At 38.7% G+C, this 11,671-nt stretch overlaps 1 pseudogene; it reads right to left on the reverse strand.

The window, feature by feature from the left end:
- Positions 1-7,913: 7,913 nt before the first annotated feature.
- On the reverse strand, positions 7,914-9,020 carry LOC111527000 (annotated as a pseudogene).
- Positions 9,021-11,671: the final 2,651 nt, after the last annotated feature.

Genomic DNA, 11,671 nt, shown 5'->3' on the forward strand with positions numbered 1-11,671 from the left:
TCACTTGGACTCGGGAAGGGGAACATCACACACTGGGGCCTATCATGGGGAGGGGGGAGGGGGGAGGGATTGCATTGGGGAGTTATACCTGATATAAATGATGAATTGATGGGTGCTGACGAGTTGATGGGTGCAGCACACCAACATGGCACAGATATACATATGTAACAAACCTGCATGTTATGCACATGTACCCTAGAACTTAAAGTATAATAAAAAAAAATAATAAAATAAAAAAATAAATAAAAATAAAAATAATCTGTAACTCTCTTGTTAATAAAAAAGAAAATGATTTATCATAATAGCAGTAATTAGGAAAATATGGAAACACAGAAAGAAGAAAAAAACTCATGTTCTCACCACCCAGAAATAATCATTTTTATACATTACCTTTTCTTTTTTATTGTCTGTAGTTTTACATGATTGTGATCATATAATACATGTAAAATTATAAGGCTGATTTTAAAAATTGCATCCATATTGATAAATGTAATATATGCTTATTAGAGAAAGTTTGGAAAATACATAAATTTATGAAGCAGAAAATGAAATTCAGTTGTATATATTTTCTTAAATAATATAAATTTTGTAGTTATACTTTAGCATTTTTCAAACTACTGAGACCATACAGTATATGCTGAACTTTAAGCATTGTGAGTATATATTAACAGTTTCTAGATGGAACAAAAACGTGAAGCAGGACATGGAAATCTATCTATCTATCTATCTATCTATCTATCTATCTATCTATCTATCTAATCTATAACTGATCTATATCTATATCTATGACATCTGTGGTTTATTAGCCTTTCCCAAATAACATTCAATACTCAGGTTGCTCAATGGGATTTTTTTTCAAATCCTTCAGTAATATTTTATTTCTTAAGGCTTATAAGGTTCTTAATAATACAAGAAACACAGTGTTTCTTGTATTATTACTCTTTTTTTGTATTATTACTTTTATAATTAAATTTTTGTAATTAAAATTTTGGAGTTATTAAAATGTGCTTAGTTTCTTTTAAACTTTTAATCTGACAATAATTTCAAACTTATAAAAAATAAAAATAGAATAAAATAGAATAAGGAACACTCATCTATCTTAATTTATTTATTGATAACATTTTAAACTCATTTGCTTTATCCTGTTTTCTCTCTCTCCTTCTCTCTCTCCTCTCTCTCTCTCTCAGAATATTTTTTTGGGAAACATTTGAAGGTAAGTTATAGAACGTGGTCATTTACCCCTAAATACTTTGGTATTTCCAAAGAATGGAGATGTTTTCTCACATAACCATGGTACAGTTATTAATTTTATACATTTGTGACTTGCATTGATACAATAATTTAATCTAATCTACTGTCCATATTCCAGTTTTGTCAGTTGCTCTGATAATGTCTGTAATGGCATCTCTGTCCTTCAGCACAGAATCCAGTCTGGGGTCAAGTATTGTGACCAGTTGTCATAATCTGGAATATTTTCACAGTCTTCTTTTGACTTTTATGGCAATGACTTTTCTTTGGAGACTGCAGTCCCTCCCACCTACCTTTTAAACTAGGATGTTACTCATTTATATAAATGTTTCATTTAGATTAAATTATGGCTATGCCTTCATGGCCAGAATACTGTATTGGAGATACTGTGTACTTTTCAGGGTGTCACGTTTGGAAGCACAGAATGTTCACTGATCCCTCAGAGCTGTGCTGAATTTTGATCACCCTGTCAAGGTGTCAGTCTATTTCTCCCACTATAGAATTAGTTTCCTTTTTTTCTTCATTGCGACTAATAAGTGGCCTTTGGATAGACACTTTAAGACCACATAAATATTCTGTTTCTCATAAAAATTTCCTCTAGAGTTAGTATCTACTGATGATCTTGCCTGATCCGATCTTTAGCATGATGATTACAAAATGATGGTTTTCTAACTCCAGCACTCCTTCCACATTCACCAGTGGACTTCTGGCCTTCTTCAAGAGTCCTTCCTTCTCCCCCATTTATGTGTTTATTATTTGTTATTTATCATTTTTAGTATAGGCTAATTATTATTTTTTTCACAACAGCCTGTTCATAACACATTATTGTATTTAAGTATTTTGGTGTTCACAGTGTCCCAGAGATGGCCAGAGGGATCCCTTCAAGCTGGCTCATGTCCTTGTGACCTGCTTCCAGCTTTCTTGGAGCACTTTGTTACTTTCTGGCACAAAGATCTGCTCTAGGCTCATCTTGTACTCATCCTGTCCTAGCCCTGGAATCAGCCATTTCTCCAAGGAGCTAGGTATCACATGCTGGGTTTTAAGAGGTCTGCAAAACTTGTTACAAAAATTACAGTCATTACCCTTTCCCTTAATTTCTTGCTTCCCAGGAGCAACCACATTCAACTCTTTAGCTGATTCCATTTTCCTCCGAATTATTAAATAACATGCTTCTACTGCTGCTTTAAGATTTTTCACAAACACGCATATTTTCCATCTCCTTATGCTCTCAATTCATTTATATCATGAATTTGGTTACATCAGTATTCAATATTTATAATATTTTGATGATGTAAGCATTTTTCATAGCTGAACTATGAGTGTCCTATAATTAAGACTACTTTTCCTTTCCTGAATAAGGTTTTATTTGCCCTGGAATGACCTGTCTTAATTTTTCTATTTGCTTAGGTTTTGGGGCATTATTGTCACCAACTCAAGCCCAAATTCTCAGTTGCTTCCCCAGATCTGCTCATGATATCTTCAGATGCATCAGCAATTTATTCAAGTTCATTTTCTTGAAGTACCTGCCCTTGTAGCCCTCTGATCTGCTCTAGTTTGAGCTGGCTGTGATACAGATGTTATCTCGGGTTCCCCTTCACCATCATCTGGGGAGTTCCCTCATTTCCTTCCTAGATACTCCAGTCTCTGATTCCCACTTTTTTTTTTTTTTTTTTTTTTAGGCAGTGTCTCCTTCTGTCACCCAGGCTAGAGGGCAGTGGCACAATCTCAGCTCACTGCAACCTCCATCTCCTGGGCTCAAGTGATCCTCCCGCCTCAGCCTCCTGAGTAGATGGGACTACAGGCACATGCCACCAGGCCCAGCTAATTTTTGAATTTTTTGCAGAGGTGGGGTTTCCCCATGTTGCCCTGGCTGATCTTGAACTCCTGACCTCAAGGAATCCACCCACCTCAGCCTCCCAAAGTGCTGGGATTATAGGCTGAGCCACTGCACCCAGCCCCTATGTCTTTCTACATTTAATCTTTTGTTTTGATGAATCACAGTCTCTAGTAGTTTCCTAACTACTAGTATTCTAAAAACAATATATAAGAAGTACATTTTTGAGACCCTCCATGTCTAAAAATTGATTATACCCTCATCAATAATCGATGATTTGGCTAGATTTAAAATTCTACATCAGTTAGAATTCTCCCTCAGAAGTTTTGAAGTCCCTGTCTTCTAGCTTCTAATGCTGTAACCAAGAAGCCTAAAGCAATTCTGGTTCTTGACTATTCCCCCTTTCTGGAAGCCTCTCCTCTTTGTCTTTAGTTTCTGAAATTTTGTCATGATGTGATTTAGTCTGTTTTCATCCACTAGATATTCAATGGGCTCTTTCAATCTGGAAACACTTAGTCTCCAGTTCTGGAAAACTTTCTTGAATTATTTCTTCGATGAATTTTTTTCCTGTTTTCTTTCTTTTCTCTTTGTGGAACTCCTGTAATTCACACCTTGGACCTAAATTGGGTCCTAATTTTATTTTTTATTTTCATCCATTTAGTTTTCTCCTTCTACTTTCTGGAAGATTTTCTTACAATTTTCCAATTTTCCTTTTTCAGTTTAAAATGCTTTTACTATTGTATTTTTAATTTACAAAAGTTCTTTTTTGTTCTCTGAATATTCTTTTCCTATAGCAACCTTTCTTGTTTTGTAGATGTATCATTTTTAAATAAAATATCTCTGAAGATTAATGGTGAGATTCTATTTTTTAATGTTTTCTTGTCCATAAAAGGTCTGTTTTTTTCACCTTGCCTCTTCCATGTGTTTTCCCCAGACCTCTGCCTTCTGTATTACATGCTTTCCTTAAATGTTCAGTGATTCTTGGTTGTATCATGAATTATTTTTCGGTCAATCTCACTGAGATATAATTTGTATTTTCATTCTATTGTTATAATTTATATACAACAAATGTTCCAATTTTAATGTAAAGTTCACTACATTTTGACATGTATTGGCACATATGTGACATACATTGGCAGGCATGTGAAAAATAAAATGTGACCCCCACCACAATCAAGACATGAAACACTTCCATTACCCTTGGTGCCCCTTTACAGTCCCCCTCCCACTGCCCCCGCCTCCAGCCCCAGGGACCACTGATTTGCTTTATGCCATTATATATTAGTTAACTGACTCCAGAATTTCAGAGAAATGTAGCATATCTAATGTTTTTGAAATTCATCAATCATGTGTGAATCTGTGGTTTACTTTCCTTTTTATTCTATTCTGTTAATTAATTCTATTATATTAATACACCACAATTTGTTCATTCATTCATTTATTGGTGGACATTTGGCTTGCTTTTCAGTTTGGAGCATAAATCTGTTATGAACATTCATGTACAACTCTTTATATGGAAAACCATTTCTATTTCTCTTGGCTAAATACCAAGTTGTGAAATTACTGTGTTTTATGGCAAGGGTATTCATAACTTTATAAGAAACTATCAAACTATTTTCCAAAGTGGTTGTACCAGTTGTACACTCTCATCAGCAATGTGAGCTTTCTAATTGCTCTGCATTTTCATCAACACTTGGTACTGTCAGTTTTTTAATTTTAGACATGCTAGAGGGTGCGTATTGTTACCTCATTATGGTTCTGATTTGCATTTCCTTGATAATTAATGATGTTGTTTTTTCATGTACTGTCTACTTAAAGAAGTAGGGCACTAAAAAGCTGATTAGACATTCAGCCCAGTGGAAAAGCCTTGTCAGCTCAGGGTTTCATGATGTAATGGTCCTCCTGGGTCATTTTGCAGAGAATCCTGTTATTAATTTCTTAGTTTTTATTTTTCTCTTAGAGACTAATTAAAGTCCCATAGAAGTTTCTCCCAATTTCCTTTTGGAAGTGTACATGGTTTCTAGAATTCTGAAATCCAGGTGTGAGAAGAAAACTAGATGCATCAGCTTCCATTATCTCATCCTTGCCTTCAATTGTGTCTGGTATTTTTTAGCCTAGAGAACTTGTTTTGTACTCTCCAGAGAATAACCCTACAGTTTTCTACAGAGTGAGAGAGAGACTGCTCCCTAGCTGAGCTGAGTGGATGAGGGCATCTGGGGGATATGTGCTCCTTTAACAGACTTTCACCTACCTTTCTCTTTTCAGATCAACTTTTACTCCTACTTCCCAAGGTATCTGGTGCTGCCTGTTTCTGAGCCTTTGGGCTTTGGATAGTGTAAACTGATTAGTTTTTCAGCTATTCAGCTTCCTTGATTGTGAAAATGGTTGCTATCTCATTATTTGCAGCTCCACTGTTATAAAGGCAAAGATAAAAATGTTTAGTGATTCTCCCAGCATAGAATACCAACAACATAAAGGATGTGACCTCTGTTAGTAAGAACTAGACCAGAAGAGAATTGGGGTTGCTCAAGAGCCATCAAATAGGGCAAGAAAAATGGCAAACAGAGTTCTGACATGGCAGAGCTTGAAGAAAACAGCAGAAAACCACCAAGGGAAGGACTTTGGGGGGTCTAGCTTTGCCCTCAGGCTGCTGAAGACCACTGAATACATGCAGTTCAACCGAATTTGGGATCTAATCTAAGAAGACTTACCAGTCCTTTGATATCATTACTTCCACTTAAATCAATAGATTTTTTGGAGCAGTTTTCGATTTACAAAAAAAAATTGAGAGGAGAGTAAAGAGAGATCTCCTCACTCATATATATCCCATCATCCCCACCCCAATTTCTTGTATTATGAACATCTTGCATTAGTGTGATACATTTGTTACAGTTGATGAGCCAATAATGATACGTTATTATTAACTAAAGTCTATAGTTTACTTTAGGGTTCTTTCTTGATGTTGTACATTCTATGGACTTTGACAAATGCATAACAACCATGTATCCATCACTGCATATCATACAGAGTAGCTTCACTACCTTAAAAATTCCCTGTGTAGCACCTATTCATTCTTCTCTCCCTCCCTCTTCCCAATCTCCTGGCAACCACTGTCTCCATAGTTTCACCTTTTCCAGAATGTCATATAGTTGGAATCAGTCAGTATGTAGCCTTTTTAGATTGGTTTCTTTCACTTAGTAATATGCATTTAACATTCCTGTGGGTCTTTTCATGGCTTGATAGCTCATTTCATTTTAGTACTGAATAATACTCTATTGTCTGGATGTCCCACAGTTTATTTATCCATGCACCTACTCAAGGACATCTCGGTTGCTTCCCAGTTTTGAGTAAAGCCACTGCAAACATTTGTATGCTTTATAGGGACATAAGCTTTCAACTCAGGTAAAGAACAAAGAGTGCAATTGCTGGTTTATGTATAGTTTTGTAAGAAGCTGCCAAACTATCTTCTTCCCCCATTTGTTTTTGAGTTCTTGGTTTGGTTTATCTTGAAGTCTGCAGGAGCACATCTACAGGTAATTTTTAAAAGAAGGATATGTGAAGAAGGCGATGTTGATGGTATATTTTCTAAAAATATCTTTCCATGGCCTTTATCCATAGAAGTCACGGTGGCCACACTTAACCATGTTGTGTCACAAAGCTTTCCTCTCAAATATTTGTAGATATTACTGTCATGTTCTCTGGCATTTAATGTTGTTGAGTCTGAGGTCAACCTAATTTTGTCCCTGTAGATAACTGATTTTGTGTGCCTATATCCTTAAAGGAATCTTCTTTGTTAGTAGAATTCAGGAGTGTTATCAGGATGTACCTAGATGCTGATTCTCTGTGTTACCTTTTGAATATATATCTAATATATATTTCTAATATATTTCTAATATGTATTTATAAATATATATTCCTAATATATATACATATATATTATATATATTTGAGAGTTTCATTTTATATATATATATAGTGAGACTCTGTCACCCAGGCTGGAGTGCAGTGGTACGATCTTGGCTCACTGCAGCCCCCTCCTCCTGGGTTCAAGTGGTTCTCCTGCCTCAGCCTCCTGAGTAGCTGGGACTATAGGCGCCCACTACGCCCGGTTAATTTTTTTTTTTTTTTTTTTGTGGTATTTTTAGTAGAGATAGATTTTTACCGTGTTGGCCAGGCTGGTCTCAAACTCCTGACCTCAAATGACCCACCTGCCTTAGCATCCCAAAGTGCTGGGATTACAGGTGTGAGCCAGCCTGCCCTGCCAGATTCCTAATTTTTAAAATTCTCCCTGTGTATCTTTACCATTTTCATGACTTTTCCTCTTTTAAAAAGTTTCTGAGGGTTCTTTTTTACTATCTCCAATTTGAATTCGCACACAGGTCATTGCATTTCTTAAGAATTTGAGTGCTGCCTTTGCATATGACTTTCTGCTTTAGCTTTAGAGAGCAGAAATGGGATGTCTTCTTGCATGCCTTAATTAAGGATGCCAATTGATTTTCTATTTTTTCTGATTTCTTTTTTTATTAAAATACTGAGTTTTATTTCATGTATATTTTTGTCTCCCCACCATTTCCATGTCTGACCACTGCTACTACTATGTCCTATCATAACATTCCATACATACTTAAAACCAAGCAAAGGGTGGATTTCCATCTTTAAAAACTAAACAGGAATTTTGGACAACACATTCTTGGCAATGGAACCTGGACAACATTTATCAAACATGGTAGGGAAAGTTCTCAGTCTGCATTATAAAACGACAGCCAAATAGCAACTGTTAGAGAAATGAAGTAAGATGGAAAATTTTTAACAAACTGTTTAAACTATTTTCTTAAAGAGACTTCCTGCACTGCCAGAGATCTTGAATAGCCTCCTGGTAAGTCATCCAGAAACAATTCTTTACATAATTGATGAACTTGGTTGCCACTTTGGGAAGAGAATCACCTTTTTTTGTACTTGCTTGCATTTTTGCTTTAATATCTTCTATGGAACTAGGTCCTTTTGGTGTTTTAGGAGTTTTTTTTTTCCCCTGTTTTTTGAAGGATTCTTGTCCTTTTGATCTTGGTGTTGATGATTTTGAGTCTTTTCCATTCTGATTTGACTTCTGTGCATTTTTGGCTGGAGTATCTTGTATACATTTCTTCACTGGTGCTTTTTCTTCAGTTTCCTCATCAAAATCTTCTTCTTCTTCTTCTTCTTCTTCTTCTTCTTCTTCTTCTTCTTCCTCCTCCTCCTCCTCCTCCTCCTCCTCCTCCTCCTCCTCCTCCTTTCTCCTTCTTCTTCTTCTTTCTCCTTCTTCTTCTTCTTTCTCCTTCTTCTTCTTCTTCATCAGCAGCAAGTGTTACTTTTTTCTGTGGAAGCTTGCTACCACCTCCAGGAGCAGATCACTTTCCAGATATACTTAAGAGTTTCACATCCTCCTCTTTTTTTTTTTTTTTTTTTTTTTTTTTGTTAAGATAGAGTCTGGCTCTGTCTCCCAGGCTGGAGTGCAGTGTCGCGATCTCGGCTTACTGCAAGCTTCGCCTCCCAGGTTCACGCCATTCTCCTGCTTCAGTCTCTGGAGTAGCTGGGACTACAGGTGCCCGCCACCACACCTGGCTAATTTTTTGTATTTTTAGTGGAGATGGGGTTTCACCGTGTTAGCCAGGATGCTCTCGATCTCCTGACCACGTGATCTGCCCTCCTCGGCCTCCCAAAGTGCTGGGATTACAGGCGTGAGCCACCGTGCCCGGCCATCCTCCTGCTCTTCATCTTCTGACTCTGCATCTTCTTCCACAGCTACTAAATGCTATCCACTAATATGCACTGGCCCTGAACCAAGCTTCAACCATAAGACCACTGGTGGTGTTATTTCAAAGCCCCCAAGGGAAACCGTTGACTGTACAGACATTTTCAAAGTTGCCAGTGTTACTTTAATTGAACTGCCTTCGTAATTCATTGTCTCTGCTTCAACAATGTGCAATTCATCCTTTGCACCAGCCCCTAAATTGACTGTTTCTAAAGATAACTGGTGCTCATTTTCATTAGTATCCACCTTAAAGTGATTATCTTGATTGGCCTTTAGTTCACAACCAAAAAGATAGCTCTGGGGCCTCAGGGAGCTCATGTCCATGTCCATTGAATCTTCCTGGGGATGGTGGCACACTCTTAGGTGGGAGAGAAGGTGGATAGAGATAAATGACTACTCCAGAGAAGAGCCGTAGAAGAGCCGTGCAGGATGGAATCACACCAGGGATTTTTTTTTTTTTTTCTGATTTCTATAGTGAATAATATTCTGCTAATCTTATGTTTTTGTAAGTTCTACAAAGGCCCTACTCTACAACCCATTTGGTTTCAGTTGACAGCAGGCGAACTTGCAGAGCTCAGCTCATGGCTAGCCGAATCTCATAAGGTACACCTCCTGGGTCTTCTATGATGGGGCACACCAAAAATTTCAATCCGCAACATGTGTCGTTACCAGGACTCCTCCTATCTCAGACTCCGCCTGCAGCATTCTGTGGGAGCAGTGTGTTGCAAGAGGAAAGCACCTTCACCAGCATCTTTCTTCCCCTCTGTCCTGTTCTGGTGTTTTCTACAAATTAGAATGGCATGTGAAATGGAAATCACCAGTGCCTGGCTCTCATGCCCACTGACCACACTTCTCCCATGGATAAGTCTCCTAGACTAGAATACAAGATGATATTTTAAAAATGTCTTTAATGATATATTTTATTTCTTTAAAATATATTTGTGGAGCACTTCCTTTATGTAGGGTCCTGTTGTAGGCAACAAAAATAGAGCAGTGAGCAAGAAAGGCATGGCCCTGCCCTCAGGGAGCTTTCATCCTGGGTTTGGATGGGGATGAATGGGAAACAACTGACAACATAATTAATGACTGTAGTTACAGTTGTGATTAGGGGTTCAGAGAAAACATCCAGACCAAGGAGCAGTGGTGTTGGTGGTGGTTCCAGCATAGCTTTCCCTGAGTAATTGGTATTTGAGTTGAGCTCTAAAAGATCAGAATGAATAAATAAGAAGAGAAGGAGAGTTAGGATGTTTCAGGCATAGATCATATACCAAGGCCCTGAGGCAGGAAGACATGGTGGGTTTGAGGGCATTGTAGAAAGTTGATGTGTCTGGAGCTTGGAGGGGAGAAACAAGAAGAGGTAAAGTCATGTTCACTGTTGCAACCCCAGTGCTTGGGTGGAGTAGGGGCTCTATAAATGTTTGTGTCTGATGAATGGAAGATGGTAGTTGTAGCTAATCTGTAAGGAAGTTCCTGATGGTGGGTGTTGGGCTGCCCTCGACTCTTTCTTGTCGTCACATTTTTACCAGTAATTAGAGTGAGAATGCAGAAGCCATGCCCAGTAAGTCAGGAGATGAGGACATGGGTCAGAGTCAGAGAAGGGCTAAAAGAAGGACAAGCAGCACGTGACTGAGGCCGAAAGGGAAAGGAAACCACATAGATTTGAAGCAGCTTGGAAAGGTTTGAGACAGGATAGCTTTAGAGGCAGGTCTTGAGGAACGGAGGAGGAGGAATCTTAAGTAGCAAGGAAAGAGGCAAGGAGTAGGAGAATAGAACAAGGCGAACAAAAGCCCCAAGAAAGACACTGGGGGTGTGGTGGTCCCTCTGGACTGCAGGATCAGATGTGTGCATTGTGGGGAGGTTGGATGCTGAGATGGACGAGGCAGCATCTCAGCCGCACTCGGTCAGGAAGAATATGTCCCCAGAATAGATGTGATTATTAGAGCCCATCAGGATACAGCCTGGGTCAGCCTTACTCTGTGCACCTGCTTTTCACATTCAAGCACTGAGTGAAAAGTACCTGCATATGTCTTTGGGAGGTAAAGAAAAATGGCCAAAGCTGGGAAGTCCCAAATCTTCAAATGCAGACTTTGCCTCCCACTGCTTCTGAGTGAACTTGAGAATTTGCCCTATCTCATCAGTCAGATCTCATCAGCTCTGAGACCTAGTAAAAACTCTTCTCCCCAAGTCCTAGAGAACTAGAACTAAGGAAAAGAGGACCGACTCCAGCCCTGACTGCAAGCCATTAGTTTTGATAAGCATCTATGTTGTGGCATCAGGGCTATTCATTCAACAAACATTTCCTGTGTGCCTTCTCTATGCCATGCACACAGGCTGGCATCAGGCTGTGCACCTATCTCTTTTGCGCTGAGAACTGTCATAAACAACACCATTTAGGACAAGAGACATTCAAGGGAGCAGTCTCTGAGGAAGTGGGTTGGCTTCTCTGAGCACCCTGAAGTCTTGGACATTCATTCACTCTTAGAGGGAGGGAATGGCCAGGAATTGGGGAAGTGAGGCTTCCTCGGAGACTAAGCAGCCACGAGGCGCAGCTCCCCTGGAACAGGCAGACTTGCATAAACTCAAATGAATTAGAAGTGTAAATTGAGCAGTTCGACTTGGCTTGCACAGTACAATAAAGATCTGCAAACACTCAGCTCCGTATCGAACCCGAGGCAGGGTGATTAATTCATTATTCACTTCTCAGCCTGGAAGCAAAAGCGTGTATACCCAGGGGCCAGCATGGATGAGCAGAGTCATAAATCACACCACTTACAAGTCTAGCAATGAGAAAATCCACTGAC

This window comes from Piliocolobus tephrosceles, chromosome 6 (assembly GCF_002776525.5).
Source record: "Piliocolobus tephrosceles isolate RC106 chromosome 6, ASM277652v3, whole genome shotgun sequence".
Lineage (NCBI taxonomy): Eukaryota > Metazoa > Chordata > Mammalia > Primates > Cercopithecidae > Piliocolobus > Piliocolobus tephrosceles.